This window comes from Brachyistius frenatus, unplaced genomic scaffold, assembly GCF_029030835.1.
Source record: "Brachyistius frenatus isolate BFR_SWC_R1_liver_20210118 unplaced genomic scaffold, ASM2903083v1 Contig_4, whole genome shotgun sequence".
In the NCBI taxonomy this organism is placed as follows: Eukaryota; Metazoa; Chordata; class Actinopteri; family Embiotocidae; genus Brachyistius; species Brachyistius frenatus.
In genome coordinates, this window is record NW_027210603.1 from 9,008,865 (window position 1) to 9,029,356 (window position 20,492).

The 20,492-nt window shown below is 41.2% G+C and overlaps 1 protein-coding gene across 2 annotated transcripts in view; it reads right to left on the reverse strand.

Moving 5' to 3' along the window:
* The window catches only part of foxp1b (forkhead box P1b), a 156,534-nt gene that overhangs the window by 133,786 nt on the left and 2,256 nt on the right, over window positions 1–20,492 (reverse strand). For both annotated transcript variants that reach the window (XM_069714524.1, XM_069714533.1), the window contains exons 2-3: window positions 17,794–17,874; window positions 2,632–2,693 (exon numbers count right to left, since the gene is read on the reverse strand). The gene's annotated coding sequence lies outside the window, so the exon portion shown is untranslated. The remainder of the gene's footprint in view (window positions 1–2,631; window positions 2,694–17,793; window positions 17,875–20,492) is intronic.

The window sequence follows — 20,492 nt, forward strand, 5'->3', positions numbered from 1 at the left end:
AATTAACCCTTGGTTGCAGAGAACAGTAGAAACAGTGACCCTCATATTTTCTGAGACAACACTCCCTTCACCAAGCGCAGACATTAATAATTCATCATGACAAAATACATTACCCGGAAAGCTGCATGTGAAAAAAGAAAGTTGAATGTGACAGGAAAACGTTCACGTTAAAGCTGGGCTCTGACATTCAGCCCCATCAATGTGCAAAATAAACTGTAATCTTTCATTGTTTAAATGAACTGGAACATGAGCTCAATATGGAATATTGTACACAGTGGCTGATCTGAGGAGAAATATGGACAGAGATTGGGGTCTTTTAGACAGACCTACACAGGGAGGACTTAGCCAAACCTTGACCTGGATATCCTGCATCTCCATCCACCCTGTGTGGACAAGGAACACGGATAGGAACAACTTCGACACGAGTACAAGGGAAGTGCTTGCATGGCGTGGCTCTGTCCTTCTCAGCCAGCTCCACCAAGTACAATGGCAGCAGAGAGTTTTATGTTTATGAGCAATCCTGATGGGGATACACATATCCATTAGATATGAGTCTGCCTGTAGAGGCGGGGTCTGATATTAACCCACAAGTGAGTGCCCCATCAGCACAGAGGAAAAAGCGGCCTTTTATGGCAACAGATCACAGACTCAAGCCATTGGCCACAAAGCCCACAAATGAGGCGTTAAGTGTAGTGGCAGGGCAGCAGAGAGATATGACCCTCTTCTTAACCATGCATGAATCTGCCCTCTGCTTCTCTTTCTTTCGCTCCGTCTTGCTATGCGCTACTCCTCTCAAACAAAAAAGTAAAAACATGCTTCACGAGCCAACAACACTCACCACAAAATAACAACTGTCACCTGCAGCAGAATTCATTAACGCAGTGGTAACGTTGCCGCCATAACGTAATTTTCATAATTGAATATGAATTCTTGTACAATATCTGGAGAGATTCCTAATGGACATTTTCTGTAATTAATTGCCAGATAGAGGCATGGCTTGTGCGGCAAAGTTAAAAAATACAACCTGACATGGAGATTGGGAAACAAGAGTACAGCGAGGGGCCTGCTGGGACGGTTTCATCATCGTGCCTGACCCCCCCTGCTGCTGGGAATGGCAGGAGATGGGGGGGGGGGAGCAGCGAGGAGATAGACTCCTCTTCACAGTCAGAGATTTAATTGCACGCAGATTCCATTACCTCTGCACAAATGTCACATTCTCTTCTGATCAGGGGGCACGGCAGCCACTGGCAGCATAGCTGGCAAGCATCCAGACTATAATGCAGAAAGTGTTCAGCCAATCAGGGCTCCCAGGGCAGACAGAGATGAGCAGAGGGACAGAAAGACTACTGTACGCCAAAGATATTAAAAAACAAAGGAGAGTCACGAACACAAAGCAGCTGATGGTGCAACATTCATGCAGAGGGCAGTGTGCCGTATAACAGATGTCCAATATTTCATACGATTTTAGGTGCTCTAATATGATTAGATGTTATTAATTATTATTAAAATCCGGCAATAATAACGTATTCATAACACACAAAAAATGTTATGCCTTTCACATCCATATCGAACGCATTTCAGCTCAACAGGATGAAGATCCTTGAGTATTCTTGACAACAAATACTTGAAAGCGTCTAACTTTCTGATATGAATTATAAACTACTAGGACTGCAAATGATAATTGTTGTCTTGATTATTCCATTGACTATGTGGCCAATAAAATGTCAACAAAAAGCAAACAATTTTCTATCATCACGTTCCTGGCGCCTAAGAAGATGTCGTATTTTGTCTCACCAAAGGTCCAAAAAAATTCAAAGATTTCTGGAATCTATTAATGTATATTAAGAGACAGTTGGCAATCAATAGTCTGTTGATGGACTAACTGATTCATCATTTCAGGTACGTAGCCTATTGACAAAGACACTTCAAATGTACAGAAGGAGGAGGAAGTTTTAGCCAGAGAGCATTTAATTGGCTAAAATGACAACTGTTACCTAAAAGTATGCAGTAGCTTTGGTTTATCAAGGTTATATTTGAAGAAACAAAGAGGCTTTTTGCCATTCAGGCTTTGAAGAGCTAACTTTTAAAAGCCTGAATCCCTGTCAGGATCCTCAAAGGTAAATGTACCGATTTCATAGAACTGTTTTAAGTATATTGATTTAAAAGGTTTGAAGTGAGACCTTTAGGTTAAAGGGTTATGAAGTCACCCCGATTGGCTGTGATGATTCTCCAAATTGGAAAACAGCCACTCACAAGAGCAGTTAAAGACCTTTTTGTATTGCTGGCATAAACTGACCATGTTGGCAACAAATCAGACATCTGAAACCGGTCTATGTAAATACAGTCCTGGAATTTAATGTATTTTTTTTTACATCTGTCAGTAAAGTCGCAATTAAGATGTTTACCCTAAACAATCATCTCTCTTTAGCACTATTACGGTCTTCAAATTCACATCCACTCTCAATGGCATAAAAAGCTTAACAATAAAACTGATGAAAAGCTAGCAGTACATATGTTAGGATCTGCTCAGCTAAGTCAAATTTAACCGTTTCTTAGACACTTCACAGACAAAATGCACACGCATTACTCTAAGCAATAAGAGAAGGGATTAGGGGGAGAATTGCCACATACGCTGATCACTGGTGTCGGGCAGACTGGCACTCCATTCCTCCAATCAGAATTCAGCTCACAGTCTTGAGGGCGGGAACATTCAGGTTTTGCAGAGGACACAAACAGAGAGAGAGAAGGAAGGAAGGGGAAAGATACAACAATTACAAACAGGAAGTTAAAGGTGGGGAAAGCCCCTACCCTGGTGCACAAAGCCCACACGTACAGAAATGACATAAGGATTGGTAAAAGTAAACGTGATCGTCGTCAGCCACAAGTATTTGATAAGTTATGACACATTTATTCCTGATGGCATCTCCTGGCCTACATGCAGATCAAGTTTTCTTTCTTTCATATATGAAAAAGCACATGAGCAACAGTTACAGTTCACAAAGTCAAATCTTAGCAATAGTGTTTTTTTAATCACAGGAACTGGTTTCTTACCTTAAAACAGTAAAAGTGTTTTCATTTATTAATTTGCAATGCCCACATACAAATATGCTGCATTAATTTCTTACAGCAATTCAGCACTTATTGTGTTTCCACAGATTAAAGGATGTACAACTTGTATATTTTATAAAGTTCCCCAATAACAACTATTAAAGTCTGATATAAGAAATAAAAGCCAAATTACACAATGATCTCAACATGATAATGAGGGCTGTCATGATAATACATTTTTTGCGGACGATTAATTATCTGACAAATAATTGCAATTAACAATTTCATTGTCTTTTACTGTTCATTTTATGTCATGGTTATAGTATAAGTCTGATAGTTTAATAATACACTTGATGAAAAAGAGCCATTTATTGGCATTGAACTTTGGAGTAAATAAATCAAAATTACATTTCTGTTGCCATTTAGGTTCTGTACTGCCGAACAAAAGTTGCGCATTTTCAGGTATGAAAAAGCATTTTTCTGAAATATACAAAGAAATGACTGATAAGTACGAGTACCAATGGTCCAAATACGTGATGTACTATGGTGACGTTGAATCTCCACACAGATGCCAGTAAACCATAGAAGAATAAGGGGGGAGGGCAACGGGATGTCGTCATGAAAAGCACACCGGTCAAAATTCAAACGGTGGAAAATGACGTGGAGACGGTGATTGAATTTCTGTTGAGTTTTATCCAGCTGTTTTTATACAGGTAAATAGAAACCTAAAAAGTGACTGCGGTCAGCTCAAATATTTGCGACCAAGCGACAATGTAATAACTGTGATCTTATAACGGTCTAATAATGACACAACAGACAACAAAGCTGAATATGACGGCAAAGATCCGAGAAGTCTGATAGGTCTGAAAGAAAGATTCACAGTAATACAGTCACTCACAAACCCTGCAGTGGGCGCTAGCCTAACAATATATCCTAAATGGTTTTGTTTTTTTTTCCTTTTGTAAAACTACACGTTTACATAAATGATGCCATGTGTACCAATAAAAATATCAAACAAGCTGGACATGTTGTTTATTCCAAAACATGGTGTTGCGCATCAAAGCATTCTTCTGTAGCCAGATAAACAAGTGGAAGGATGCTAATGACTTCCTTATACATTTCAGATCATGCAAATGAGGCAGAAGAATGGATGGCTTCTGGTTCTGTCCCTGTCACAAGAGCCATGGCTGCATGTGTGGCTTGTTGCTCCATGATGTATGTGTGTACGACTTTGCGGTTTAATGTGGTTGTGTCTCCAACAGCACAGCAAAGCAAGTCAGCTCCCAGTTAATTGGCCTGCTCTATGAGAGAGCGTGTCAAAAACCAAATCCATAACTCTGTTTCTGCGTGTAGCGGTGTAGCTCTCGCACCAGAAACAACAAACCGCAGCTCCGACGTCCCAACTCCTCATAATTCACCAGTGTGGAATTCAACTAACCCCATTAGTGCAGCCGCTGTTTCCACAGCCCGTCCACATTCCTGGGCCTGCCATCGGCCCCAGATAAGACCCTTCTGATTACTCGGTTGCATGCCTGTCATTACTCCCAAAAATATGTTGATCCCAACAGACATCCACCCCTTCGTGGATTTATGGCTACACTATTGTGTCTCCACGCCCCTCAAAAGGACTTTAAAGGTCCTCTCACTCTGGAGATCAACGACAGAGGTCCCTCTGTGACTTCAGCAGTGCTCTCTGCCATGTCTCTCGCACACAACACAAGAGCTTTAGAAACTACTTGATGAGAAGATTCAATAGAGATGGATTTTATGTGGTCTCACAAAAGAGATGTTAAAATAGCCTGGAATTGCGTACACTTAAGAGTTCACTCTGATTTTGCGTCTTTAATGCAAATTAACAAGCTGTGGATCTTACAAAGTGGTTACGTTTATAGTGCTATCTGTCCATAAAAAAAATTAAAAAAAACACTTGAAGATACACTGCACGTGAAGACACCAACATGGAGCTAAAACTTTACCTCCGACTGTAAAGCGCTCTCCCTTTGTGGCCTTTTGCATGCCAGCTGCTCAACACTCAATTCACTCCTACTCTGGAAACATGTGGTTCTAATTCCCCTTTTTCACTCAAATTACAAACAATGTCAGTTTCTGAAGAAACCAGCCACTCTGAAGCTTGTGTGTTAATTGCTACTCATTTCTGAGTTTCCAAGCAAACTAGACAGGTATTTGAAGCTGTCCAGCCTTGTTGAGGGGTATGAGCTGGGTCGGAAATTAGCACCCGGTAGGTGACAAAACTGAACAGCTCACCTGTTGCACGTTTGATAACTTCTGAAAGCACAACTTGGAACTATTAAGACTCACTGTCTTGAGTTGACAGTGACTTATACTTAGAAGCAAAGTATTATATTGATTCTGCCTCTTGTAAGACTTTAATTTCACATTACAAACATCATTCAAAAGTACAGTCTGGTACTGTATGACCATCAATGCTGAAGAAAGGGCTCTACAGTGCGAGTTTTTCACTTGCATTTGCTCAGTGTGCAAATAAAGATTACCACCTACCGTAATCTGATGTTACAAATGGAACGAAAAGGCTGAAAAGAAGACCGCTGTGATTATTTGTTCATAAACTCTGTTATTTGCTTTTTTCACTGTGCTCCTGAGTATCTTTGTGTGCTTCCATGTGAAGAAGATGCCTTGAATCTGAGTTATGTTGATATATTGTTACACCATCAATAATAACAGAGAACTCAAAGAATTTCATCAAGTTTTCAAAATGAAGGAAACCTGTCAGAGAGACGCTTGTACTGTACTTTACATAAAACAATAGAAGGCTTTTTAAAGGGCTGGAGACATCTGGGAGTTGAGATGGTTCTTAAGTGTGGCCTAACTTCCGCTCAAGCAGATCCAAGCCAGTGATCATGTATAGCGGAGACTACGACTGCAGTAGGGGACATCGGTGCTGTATCGGATCAATGGCTTGACCCATTAAGTCACAGCACTCCCAGTACCTCATCTAATAAGAGCCGATCTTTGGGAACACCCCTAGCTGACCCATGCTGCTGGGGACAATTACAAGAGAGTGGTCTTTCAGGGCCGACGCCTACTTGACCCGGTAGCGTAAAGACGCAGAGGAGATCCACATGATTTAAACTCCTCCCTAAGACGTGCTGACAAGGTTACAGGGTCAACGCAGACATTAACAGGTCAGTGTGTGGCCCACTTGGGAACAATTACTCCCAGTCACAGCTAAGTGGACACTTGATTGAACACGACGGAGGCAGGACACACTTCCCACAGATAACAATCCCCAGAGCCATTTAGGATAAAAAGCCCTTGTGATACCGCCTTTATGGGCAAAATTCATCTTCCTTTTCCCTTTTAAAAGAATGTGAGAGTGTGATAGAGAGCCATTCTCTGGAAGAGATGAGTCTCTCAAAGCATTACCATTTTCTAGCAATACTAATAGCTGCTTATGACACAGAAACAATTACAAGGTGACTGGGAGACAAAGCTAAACAATGGGCCGAGCTGTTGAGATTACATTTTTCATTCATTGGAAAAACAGATATCTGACAAACAAAGTTGTCTTGTCTTGCAACCGACTTAGAAAGAGCATTCTTATTTTCAACAGCAGCAAAACAACATCCAAAGTAAAAGAGCTGAACACGGTGACATAAATTGACCATTCCCCGATAAATTTCTCATCTCTAAATAACTGAGCGCTGCACTTTTTTTTTATGCTGTTCACCCTTTAACCTACTGACAGTTTGACCCCGCTCCCACTACGATGACTAAAACTTAGCCTCGGACATCTGGTGTCTTATTCGTACACAAAGCAACAAATGCAGCCGCACTTCCGAGCGGTTTCATGACATAGCTCGGAAACAAACGTGTTTCATCATAATATGTGGGCTTGATATGTACTGTAAAGGAGAGCAAACTAAACAGATGTTTTGGGGTAGCTACTGCAGATAAAACAGCAAACCTATCGTATTGTGCATCTCTGTGTAAAATGGTCACTCTTGTCCTATAGTCTTCTTTGCACACAAATAAGGCTTATCGATTCACGAACACATTTCCCTCACATTTGCATAAGCTGTGTGTTGTCTGTGGTATTGTTTCTTTTTTTTTTTTTTTTTCCAGGGGCTTTGTTTATTTATTGCTCTGCGTTAGAAAATCAGTTCCACATTGTCCCTCGATCTGCATTGGTGGCTGGTGCTGCAGCTGTTGGTTGTTAGTGGCTGGAGATGACACAGTTCACCACTTTTTCAGAAGACAGCGATCCCAGACTCCGACACAGCTGCAGAGCAGGAGGAGCAGAAGGAGGCGGAAGAGGAGGAACAGGAGGAGGAGAAGCAAGGAGATGCTTTGGCCAATACATTTTCATTTTAAAACAGTATTTCAAAAGAGGGGTTTTTTTTGTTTGTTTTTTTTTTTAAATGAAAACGTTGTCCGTAAACAGGAGCGCTCCGTGTGGCGCTGTAGTGCTGCGGAACACAGAAACTGACGCAAGCGGCTCGAGGAATAGCTCGGCTCTCTGCGCATGAAGGCAATCGTAGCTTTAGGAAACGCAGAAAATAATGGCGAGCAGCACGAGCTGCTAGCGTACTGTAGACAACTAGGTCAGCAACACATGTAATGCCTTATGTATGTTGAATACATAAACAGCATCAGCCGTTACTAGTGATGCCTGATGCTGTTTGTTTTCTTCCAAAAAGGTTCAGGTGGCGACTGCTGGAAGGACACATTGTGACTAATGAGACTAAATCGAGAAGCTAACGCGGGTACCTTCTTATCCGAGCTACAATGTAATCCCTTGGTTTTCAAACGAAAACGGTGTCATCATTTTAGGGGTTTAAAAGAGCCAGAGCGGCAGAGAAGCTAGCCGTAAACATAGCAAAAGATATGCATTTTGAAATGAGAACGTGTTCGTGGTGGACGTAGCCGTTGCTTCTTAAATCAGAAAGGGGGATAAATCCCTGTTGAAAAACTGCTATCACTCCGTAGGCACAGCTCATCACCTAGTCCGTCTCCCCCATCTTTCTATCCCGCCCTCCTAATTAATGCCCCCCCCCCCCCTTCTTCTGGAACCCTAAAATGCGACCTTCCCACAGAATTCAGTGCAGTGACACAACATTAACCCCTTTGCACATACGGGGGCAAAAGCAACAGGCTCACCAGCTGACCCATTGGTTACTGTGGCAGTCAGCTTTATTCCCCGGGACTGTTTTGTAACCAAGTGGGCATCATGTGAATACCATCTGGGCACCACTTATTTAAAGCTGGCAGAAGTCCCGTGGCAGCCAGCCTGGCAATGAGGAGAAGGGAATAAATTGCATCATTTACTTAACACGCATTTACCGTTGTGCCCGTTAAAAGTCCATGACTAAATCACGTTTTTGTGCCAGTTTCTCATGGCAGCCAAAATTGTGTTGTATGCGCAACAAAAGGAGCAACTGTAAAAAGGCTGATAGAAAAAAATATATATTGAGATGGTAACCACATAAAATCACATGTAAGAATATTAACAGCCCTAAATCCATTTACACCAAAGAAATCTCCCAGTGCGTTGTGCACTGCACAGAACCTATAAACAGACAATAAACACATTGTAATTATAATGCCAACTCTTTAATTACGCGTGTCATTTGGGGATGGTCGAGCTCACTAATTGTAAAAGTGATGTGAAAGGACTGGGGGAGGCTAGAAGGAGATCAAGCCTCAGGCCCGATGAGAACCATATTCCCCAATCTCCAAGCACGTTAGAAGGCAGAAAATTCAATTGGCATGCTTCCAAAGAAGAACAGTACAAACAGACTTAATCAGCAGGGACAAACTCCATGCAAATCATTTACATTAGCACGAGTGGAGAGAGCAGTAAAACATATCTGAGGTTTCACTGTCATGAAAGCAAGGAAACTCCTGCAACCTCACTGCCGGGTGTCTTTACGCAGGAAAGAGTAGCTTCAGTTGCCACTGTCCAAATCGTGCACTATCTAAAAGGAGCAAAAAAACACAGACCTCAAACTATTACGTCTCTGAAGTTAGAGAGGGGTGGCAATTTTTGGCATTATTAGTCATTTTCGGTTGTCTTATTTTCTATGGCAGAAACAAACCTTACAGCAAAGAAACGTCACTGTTTGGTATGGATATTTATTTCCGTCTCTCATTGGCTGTTTCTCCACAATAAAGCCGAAGACTTTTCTTCTGTGTCACCATGCTGCGTCCTCGTAGCTCCAACGCATTAGAATTAGCATACTAAGCCAAATCATGATTGTTAGTGCGCATTAGCAGTTTTCTGTCACTGTATATTTTACATTATTAGTCTACATCCTGAGCTAGTCTGTATGGTTCCTTTTTTTTTTTTTTTTTTTTGTCAACACTGAGGACACAGTCATCATGTTTGAATAAACTTAATTGAAATTGACACAGAACAAAAGCTAGCAGGGGTTTGGAGCTGATGTTAAAGTGTGATCTCCACGTGGTCACCGCGGTCATTGGCCTGTACAGTGTGAACAGAGAGGTCACAGGTTCTGGCCACGCAGGAAGGCCAATTAACAAGTGAAACTCAACACATCATAGAAGATTAATAAACATCTCACAAGTGTCTACTACCAAGTTTTCTGGATTAACCCTATCAGCACGCAATAGCAGATAGAAAACAACTGGTTGAGTGTAAAAACGTCCAAGGTTGATGTTGCACTAACTCAATCTGAGCATGTCATTGCAGGGACATAAATACTAGAGCTGCAGCTAACACTTACTTTCATGATCAGTGAATTATCTGTTCGATCTTTAAAATGACACTAAATGGTCAAAATTGTCAACCTGTGTTTCCCGAAGCCCGAAATGCCTAAAATGACCAACTGTCCACAATCAAAAGATATTCACTTTAGGACTGAAGTAACCAAACTATATTCACATTTAAGAAGCCGGAATCAGACAATCTTAAAAAATATTTCATTAAAAATGTCTCAAACGATAATTTGATTAACACCAACGCTGGCAGTTAATTTCCTGTCTATCGACTAATCGTTGCAGCTCTAGTAAACACAGTTCTGACAGCATTTGTTTGGGTCAGAGGGCTTCCCAAACAGATGTCTCATAGCAAACCGTCCTGTACTGAACAGTTTGAGATGAATGCACATACCATTACACCCCCCCCTTGATATTTCAGCATTTTTATAAATCCAATAAAGATATGCTGTATCTATCTATAGAAGCTAATATCAATTCCAATATGGATAAACACTTTGATGGTGCTGGAGGGAAGCCTGAAATTGTTTTAGTGGTTGCTCTGATGCTATGCTTTGACTGGTTTGTCGTTGTTATTTTTTTTGTAACCAGCTGTAATGTACTGTAATGTTCTGTATGAATATATGGGCCTGGCCACCCTTCCTGAGGCTTGTTTCCAGTTTGAACAAATCACTACTGACCATCATATACTATACGTTGAGTGCATGAACTCTACCACCGTCACCATTGTGGGAACTACTTCAGCGTCACTGCACTCAGACAACCCCACTGGTCGCTGCTTAAGGGGCTCTTAAGAAAAGCTGAGCGGACCTGAATGCGAACAGGGTTTCCAGACTATAATACCTACACAGCAAAGACTGAAGCATTTGTGGCATTGTAGGATGTGCAATGTCAAGTAAGACAAATAAAACTCCAACATGCCATGCCAAAACCGTTTTGAGGATTGATACTGCTTGAACTAAGCAAAACGTCATTTTTTCAGATTCAGATTTTATTTTATTTCAGTTCAGTTTTTATGCAAATGCGCTCCTCTACCAAATCAGCTACTAAAGACATCTGGTGAAAATTCCTGGATTTATTAATGTCTATGTCTATTTGCAGAAAGAAAAAAAATATTGCAATGCCAGTTTGTTTTATTGTCCCAAGTACATCCAAGTTTTTATAGTCAAAGTCAATCCATGTGTGTCACAATCTGCCATCAATTATTAGAAGACATTTTTTGAAAAGTATTCTAGAAGAACAGAAGTCATCCATAGGAAGCCTCTGATCACATGAAAACACAATCTACACAATGTTTGATCCGATATCCCACGCATTATTTTGGACATGATGAGAGTCTCTTCCTACACTATGTTCAACAAACGGAGTAAATTTTTGGGGGGATTTCGGTTGCATCTTTTGGCGAAGCAAACCAATTGGGATGAGTCGAGGTCAGATGAGTAAAATATATCATCCACCAAATTTCGCTGGTAAACACTTACCAACTTTCAGGTCTGCATGCTGATGACAAACCATGAAGTAACTTCACTAAGAAGCAATATATATATATATATGCTCACATGATCAGGAAAATTGCAACATATTTGTGGATCAGAGTCCAAACAAGAACAGCCTATGCTACTAATATATACAGTATATGGCAGTGAATGTGGTGAACACAGATCACAGTGAATTACTCAAACCACTGTAAGTACAGTGCACCCCTGAAAACACTTGGAGGGATGACATCTGATGAATCATCAGCCAGGCAGATGTCAGTTAGGCAGTGAGAAACCGTCTCCATTATTGTTTACATATTGACTGGCACTATGTGGTTCACCCAGATGAGAACAACACGCAGCCTTCGATGGCATGATCTCACTTGTTGGAAAAAGAGCTGTCACAGCGGATCTGGGAGGAGGGTGTGGCTTTGCAATCAATGAAGGTGGAGAGACTTAAACACAAACAAAACAAATATATTATTGGTTTCACAGCATGAAATCATACTTTGGCTGAGCTCGTACAAAAAACAGTCGATCCTGCCCCAGTTCCTCGACAATTTGCCGCTCAAATTGTTCTCACCTCTGCTTTTTCCATTTCTCTGTCTATATGAGGTTCAACTGAACACTTCACGGTGGCCTGGAAAGTCTTTTACACAGGATCACTATTGATAAAAGAGATCAGAGTGACTGAGTGAAAGAGAAAGAGTGCATGAAGGATACAGAATTTTCATCTACTATCCATCTCATATTCTAATGCAGCCATTATGCTCTAAAAAGAGACTGCTCATCTATTCATTTTATGGGGCATTTGCAAAAAAAGATGACACTGCAAGAGGGTTGGTCGGAGTGATTAAAATTCTTTGAATTAGCCCTTCAATCACTGCATACAATTGCGTCTAAAGTACACAGAAATGCACTCAAAAGCCTGGCCCGGCTCCTCTTTGTAGTAGGATATGAAAAGATTGATTTACTCATTTTTCACTAGGAGTTGTTTTCTGTGTGAGGAATTGATTGGTCAACACATTAAAAGCTTGTACATCATGCACTCTGTAGACAAAACATGAAAAGGCTTTAAGAAAAATATCCAATAACTCAGAACAGCTGACTGCTTCAACCACAGGATATTTACAGCATTTACAACAGGTGTAGTAAATTTCCAGCAAAAGGCTGTAAACAGTAAATAGTAAATGGTTAACAGTGGTGAGCTGGGAGGGAAGCAACTTTGGACCACGATGTGCATTAAGCAGAAGGCACTATAATGTCGCTTGCCGGTGTCACTCTATGTTTCACAAACTCTGCACTTGTAGACCGTGGTCATAATGCAGGCAACCATTTGAAAAGTGAACAATATGAAAGACACTTTAAATACTTGGAATTAATAAGAATAAAAAGTGTCAGCCATTGTGACAATTTACATTAAAAATAAAACATGCGCAATTCATGACAACGGTGAATTTGTTCAACGAAAACAAGAAAATAAATATACACATCGTACGCACTATTTGATACGGTGTAACATAGAATTTCAGCGGCGCAATAAGACCCACACATAACCCACTGCTGTCAAAGAAACGAGCAGTCGTCCGACCAGCCATCCTCATTCTGACATTTGATTCACATCAGTGCTGAAGTACATAATTAGACCTTTTTTTTTTTTTTTCTCATGTGTGTCACTCTCCTGCCTGGAACAGAACAGGTACCAGATAAAGTTTCAGTTTTAGTTTAGTTTCTCTCTCACCCACTCATATGGTGTGTGCCATACATACGAAACGCGCAATATTTTGAGTGCATTAGTCCATTTACACTGACAAGCATGGAAGCATGCACAGGCGCTCGAAACAGTCCAGAATATGAGTGTGAAGCGCTGGATACGTTCCACACTCAACGGTGGCTATAGTGTAAAGAGCGGGACCAGCGACGTAAAGAATTTTCAAATTAAAGCCATACGTGTGTTTGCTGGGTGTGTGAACCACAGGGCACAAAAACATGTTAATGTGTGGTTGAAATAATTAAAGCCGGCAGATACGTTCGCACGTGATGCATTCACATGCTACGGTCGTTATTCGGTAAGTGCAGAACGGGAGTGTGCGTTTTGAACACTGAAGCGACACTATCCCGTCACAATTCAAGTACAACACAAGTAAGAGTCCTAACACGCAAGAGCACTATTTACTAATGTACTGAGGAAAGCATGTCATTTGGAACACAGCCATGCTCCTGTCTTTCATCTGTCTGGATGTCTGTTTTTTTTTTTTTTTTTTAGACTAACTGGGTAGTGACTTACAAAAATGTCTCATAAGCCACAATCAAGTGAAACAATCCCGATTATGAAGAGCGTGTTTGCCCATTCGTAAGGAAGCTGGCCAGAGTCAGGGTCATGAAGCCAAGTCAGCATTACATTCAGATCAACTGCAAATGCTGGGTTATGAAGCCGATAGTCAAGAGATTAAGCGCGTGTTGGTGTTTGTGTACAAAAGCTGATCACTGAACTCAAAAAGGTCTTTCCTGTTTTACATCTACTTTTTGCTGTTGTCTTTTCCTCGTCACTGTAAACAGTCAGTTTGTTTTTGACAGGTCACGTTTTACATGTGGCGATATCGGCCTGTTATTACTGCCTGCTGTTATGTCACCCGAGTACACGTGTGCATGCTTATTGTCGATGGGTAAAGCGGGTGAAGCGATCTAAGGAAACAGAGGAATACTGGCAGCACTGGATTATTACACAAAACACTGCTTAAGCGACTCCTATAATCCCTCAGACTGGATTTAAAATGAAATAAAAATGTAGTTAATGTGTTACGCAGTGCAACAACAATTGCATTTGTACAAATGTATTTCAATTGATTTTAACTTTAAATTAAGTGTGTTTTTATTTTTCCTATGAAATACATGTTAGATTGAATTGTTCCACGGGGACATGAGGCCTGTGCAGGTTAGCAAACAGAGCTTTTTCACCGCTCATGTTGTGATACTTTCCCTCCTAGCTCTGTTTTCTGAGTTACTAAAACTCGCGTTTTACCTCACATACTGTGTACAACTATACCTTCAATGATGCAGAGTGTATTTATGTAGCATAATATACAGCTGCTTCCCACCCTTTCCATTCTGACTAACTTCATGTAGGTGGCTCGGCACGGTGACGTTTTCCATTTTCATTACAGGGCACACACTTTCCCAATTTCTGCTCCTGGCCATTTTAACTTGCCACTTGCTGCGCGCTTCACGGCGGACTGCTGCACTCGCTGCTGTACGATTCTGGGGAGACCTTTGCAGGATCAGCAGCAGCCGATGCGTCTGTCGCCTCCCATCTGAAGGGGACTTTACACACATCCGCAGCCTCTGATGCTGAGCCACTCAGTGAAAGCCACAGATACATCACACCTGACAAGGATCGTTTTACCCGTACTTGAATAACATACCTAAAATACTGTACGAGCCGGAAGTCGTGATGAATCCAAACACTGCTGTGAAATTTTGAAGCTGCAGTAGTTTTGACACCGTGCTTACAGCTTTTAACCTTAATCAACAGGTGTGGCCAATTGGAAACTAGTGGGCTTAAGAAAGACACCCCGAGCAGTGGACATTCCTCGCCCGGATCATGCTCAGCCATCTGGCTATAATATACAAAAACTGTTTCAGAAAACTTGGGCTGGGACTTGAATTCATTATGACTTTTTTGACATTTACCTGAATGTTTAATCCTGAAATTATTTCTAATTAAAAACAACCTAAAGACAAGTTGGTAATGAGTTAATATAATTACAGAAGTAAATGTTTTTTACAAACTCTGCATTCTGTTTAAAAAAAAAAAAAAAGGATCATCTCAAAGTTTTTTAAACTATGACACAAACTGGCAAAATTGACCTTATCATCTGTTTACAAATAAGAACCCGAGGCACATTCAAAATTAGCACCCGGCACAAACAAAGGTAGAGATATCAACAAAATCAAATGACAGTTCTTCTTTAAATCACAAAAACAATAGTGTTTATCTAGTCAGCCACACTATCTGCTTCAGCACAGAATTCTATTCCAGGCTAATCTATTGACCAAACAACCCAAAAAATAAAATAACTCCTGTGAAAATAACCATCTCCAACTGAGTGGTTTGGGAATGGAGCCCCGCCCTGTTTACAACACCGAGAACAAAAACAAACTCCCTCAAAGGAGCCCAGGCAAATGCAAGTCACACACTCCAACCAATACAGGCAAACAACAACAATGTCGGAAGATCTACTGGGAGAGCGGGCTATCAAACAACAGCAGCCTGCACACAAACAAGGTGTGCATCTCTCTATGTTAGAGGGAGTGAGCTGTAGAGGGAGAGAAAGCGTCTGTGAAAAACAGAGAGAGAGAGAGAGAGAGAGAGAGAGAGAGAGAGAGGGTGTGAAAGTGGAATTGAGTAGCAAACAAAGTCAAATACCACCAGCACCACCCCAGTCTCAGGTCAACTGAATCATCCGGAGTCAGGGAAGGCACCGTCACCACCTTCCATGAATAGCTCACGAAGCCACATTAGTACATGACTTCACCGAGGCAAGCGCAGCAGTTTGAGAACACTCTCCCTCAATATCCAGGGGACTCCGAGTGAAGAAGTAATGAATCTCAGTTAACAAGGCCATTATCAGTGAAGGAACTGCATCACCAGGAGAGAGTCCAAATCCATAAGGCCCTTACATTCACTGGCCTTTTATTGTCGCTATTAACTGCTCAGGTATGCGGTTAACAATCGTACCAACAAAAAAAAAACAAAAAAAAAAGATAAAAAGCATCATGCGCTTGATGTCACGCTGTACATCATCACAGTAAACAATGAGACTGTATAAGGGACACGGGGCCCAATTAGCCAATACTGCTCTTCAGCTGTCAAGTGTTTAAACAGCCTGCTAGGATGATAATAGTAACCTGCGTACTTTCATCTGTGCTCCAGACTCATCAGCATGGTAGCACCTTTGCTTAAGCACTGCACTGCATCATGGGTAATTACTGCTTCCCAATTACCTCCCAGCTGGTAAATATATATCAAATAAACAAGCAACAACCCGTCAATTAGGAGCACCCTTTCATAATGGGGGGTTCAAAATGATGTTTTATGTACAGACTAAGGAGAGCAGTGAGAGAAGAGAGCATTCAACTTCAAAGTGAACTTGTATCTGTTAGCCATGGTTAAAAGTACATCGGAACATAACAGTTTGTAACATAATTAAATCACGTGTTTTTGAGGCAATTAATATGTGCCTCTAATTAAAGGTGTTTTAATTGCCTACAGGGCAAAATATACAACACGGGGACAGTGCATTCCACCAAGAAAGGACTTCAAAATGAAACATGGCCTTTTCTTCACAGATGACTGAAGAGGGACAGCAACATTGTTGAATTCAAAGGCAGAGAGAACAGCTGCAGTAACAGTCTGTCAACAAAATTTGCATTGCTGCTCTCTCCTCATCTCCATTACTCTCTCCTGTCTCTCCTCGAGCCCACGGAGCTGCCGGCTCAGATCTGAGTACTCTGATGGCTTATCACATAGCGAGCAGCAGGCTAAGCCGGAGTGATGCACCCAAAAGACATGATCAAAGCGCACCAACTTTCCACCCAGCAATGATGATGGAAGAGCAGGCCCTGCCATGTTATGTTTCTGATTAGGCCGTGGCTGCCAACTGAAAACAGAGCCGGGAAGTCAAGGATGAGGCCCTAAAAAATGTCTCCTGCAACCTTACTTTACATCACGCTGCCTGCTCCACTCACCACGGTTTAAGTAATAGTCGGTGACATTTTCACATTAGTAAATGTCAAGTGATCCTACTCTCATTCCCACACTGATAGAGCACAGTGATCATTTAATCTATAGCCAGGCTATTAAAAAAAATTATTTTATTTTAACACTAAATATTCAGCGTTGCAGAGGTTTAAGAGCTAAACACTTTGATGCAATTGAAGTGTGCTTTTTTTTTTTTTTTTTTTTTTTTTGCCATGAAAAGAAGAACCTGTGAGATTGCAGGTGAAGCTACCACAGCTGAAAAGGAACAGAAGAGTGGCAATACAAGAATGCTCATAAAGAAAGGCAAAATACATCACAGATCTAACCGCACCGTTTGACTGACAAGTGATTTCTGCAGCATGAAGACATCAAACCACACAACTTGTCATCAAAATACCGACAACACAAGTTTACCCATTACAAATTATGATTACTGAATCATGCTACTCTGATGTTATCTAGTCACATTTGTCTTTTTTAGATCACTATCACATCCCACATCAGTGAAACAGCCAACTTTTTCCACACACACACCTTTGAATATAAGCGTTCAACAACAGCCCAATGGAACCAGCAACTAGTCACCACATTCATTTTCACCCAAATTGCCGGGAGGCAGAATTACTTTTTGCAAGCTGCAATGATGGGCAAAAGAATAAACATCCGGATCTCCATCGCACGGCGTTTGCATAAAGTTTCAGTCTCGACAACAAGGAGATTCAGGCTTCAAATTATATGCCGGCGTTTGAACATAAAGTTGCGAACATAACAGAGAATAGAATGACTTACAGTTCTGACGTAACCGGCTTTCACTCGTGGCTTTAGATGGTTCTCAAAGCACTTCAAAGTTCACTTCCGTTCCATGTTGCCCTGGAATGACAAACAAAGCAGCACGTGAGCGTCAGGTCAGAGCGAAAACTAAAACTTAAAACCAAATATTAGTCGATGCGTATTTGATCGGGGGAAAAAAATACCCTCCCTCCCCTCCAACAACAAAAAAAAAAAAGAGAGCACCAACATCCAACCGCCTCATCATAAACACACACACACAGGCTGGACAGCTGATAGAAACAGGTGCTAAGGTTTCGCCTGGCAGCTGAGCACAGCTTGTAGCATATGTCTGAGCCCCTCATGTCTGGAAGAAAATGTTTGTAGTTTACCTGCGTCCTTCCCAAAACAGACAAGTGTTGTGTTACTGAAGAAACTCGGATTTTTGAAGTTATTCCATGCCGTTAGGCTCAATGACAATGAGAACAGGGAATTACATGAATGAGCGTACTATTACTTTAGATTATGTACATAAAGTCAACTGTTTGGATGACCTAAACTAGAGAGGGGATCTAAACTGCACTAAATCTACCAGTGACAATTAATAATTGTAAAATAATTTTCCAAATGGCATTATCTGGATTATTAAAACAAGAAAAATCCAAAAAGTAAGTACAATGTTAATAAGTACAGAATGCAGAAAGGTTATATTTACTCTAGTCTAGTATTCCCCGAATAAAAGGTGTCAAACTGCAAAGCCAACTCCTTTTCATTTTTCTATCCATCAGCAACACACGAAGTGAAATCTGCTTTTTCCTGTTGTTGAACTCGCAGATTAATATATCAAAACAAATTTGACCTTAAAAGCCAAGGTAAACTATGAATATACAAATTGTATTATTAGAAAATATTCATTTCTACAAATCGTGAAAAAAAAAAAAAAAGGGACTGATCAAATATTTTCATTACTTGCACCAGTCATATGGCTTAGCATATGAAAGTAGTGATATAGCAGAGGCTGCTAAAACATTTTCTGCACCTTTAGTAGCATTATTCAACTACATGTAGCGCAGGATAATTATTTATTAAAATAGCAGTACAACATTGACAGTGAGAGGCAACACCAAGCTAACAAATAGAACTTACCAGACAAAAAAAAAAATACTTTGATATTTCCCAACATTAAACAAGCTGCGCTCCCGTGTTTACTGTACTGAAACACAACACCACTAGTAAATTCAGGTTGTAAGTGAAGTTAATTGATTGTAATTGCATGCTCCCTCTCTTTCCGTGCAGGCGGATGACTTTTTTTTTTGTCAGCATCCCTCCCCTTATTAAGGACAGATGACGGTAGAAGACAGTAATTAATGGCTGCACGAGTTAATGGCCGTCCTGAGCGTTTCGCAGTCTCCATAGAGACTGAGGAGCTGCGCAGGGCTCACCTGAAGCTGTCCACTCTCTGACCAATCGCCTTCCCCTGGCATGGAGAACCGTCTGCCTGGGTGCACCACAGGGGCCGGGACACACTAACCTTTACCCTGGAAATATTGTTCTGCTTTCCTTTGTTATCGCTTCCATTCATGTAAAACAGCACTAATGACTGTGCTGCACTCGTATTCATATTGCCGGTCCTCTTCCCCTTTGTGTCGTGCGAATCAAACATGCAAAAATCACATGACAAATTCATTTACCACAAAATGCCCTTTATTCATCTGTCACTTGTCTTGCTTTGTGCAAAAAAAAAAAAAAAAAATGTTTCGAGCAACTGGCTTGAGGGCGTCTTGTATCTTAAATCAAATGAGGTGGGGGGGGGGAGGAGGTAAGCCAGCAAATAAATCTGAAAGAAACAATATAGCAAATGCAGAACCTTATTCCCACACTGGAGCGAAAATAACTCTCCTTATCATTCAGCTGCAAGCAAGGGTGCACAGCCAGTTTACAGCCCCTCTGTACCCAGCACAGGGTATTTCAATGTGTGTTCACAAATACTGAGCCGTCAGATGAAAGAGAGGACCGCACCACTCAGGGATGGGTCCTCACACTGAATGCATGAGTGACTGATTACTTTCTTACCAGTTGAACCTCAGCTCTCTACAAAGAAGAGCCTTAGCCCCAGCCTGAAGAGGCCAAACTAGAAACAAGGGCTTTCCAAATAATACAAAATCACAGATTGGTGCAGTAAGCATCTTGCGCCATTACAATGCATACAGCTGGTCTTCCTCAAATTTCAAGCTTTTTTTTTTTTCTTTTTTTTTTGTAACCCCCACTCTCTCCCTCCTGCCAACTCAATTTATTCAGTTGTAGTATGGGGCAGAGAAAGTACAGTCATTTTTGTTGCTAGAGGCAGACGCGGGGGACGGTGTTTGGTTGTTCCCATCAGAAACAGCAGAAATCTGAGCGTCTGCGTGCAATAGCGGTTTCAAACAGCAGGCCTGAAAAAGTTGCAAAGAAAAGTTCATCCTGTGTTTTAAAACCTGGGTCAGCGTTTGCGAAGGTCCATTTCTGCATAAGTGAGCACACAAACCCCAGTGCCTGTTCAAATAGTCTGCAGCTCTCTCTCAGGCAGCTCATGACAACAGCCCAGCAGCAGCACTGTTTGATCTCCAATGTTTTCCTTAATCTGGGTTGTCAAGGTTCGCTTGTTGGAGGCTGTTTACTTTACTTCTCCTACAAAAAAGTGTTTTTTTTTTTCCCCCCAGACAATGACTAATCCAAAAACC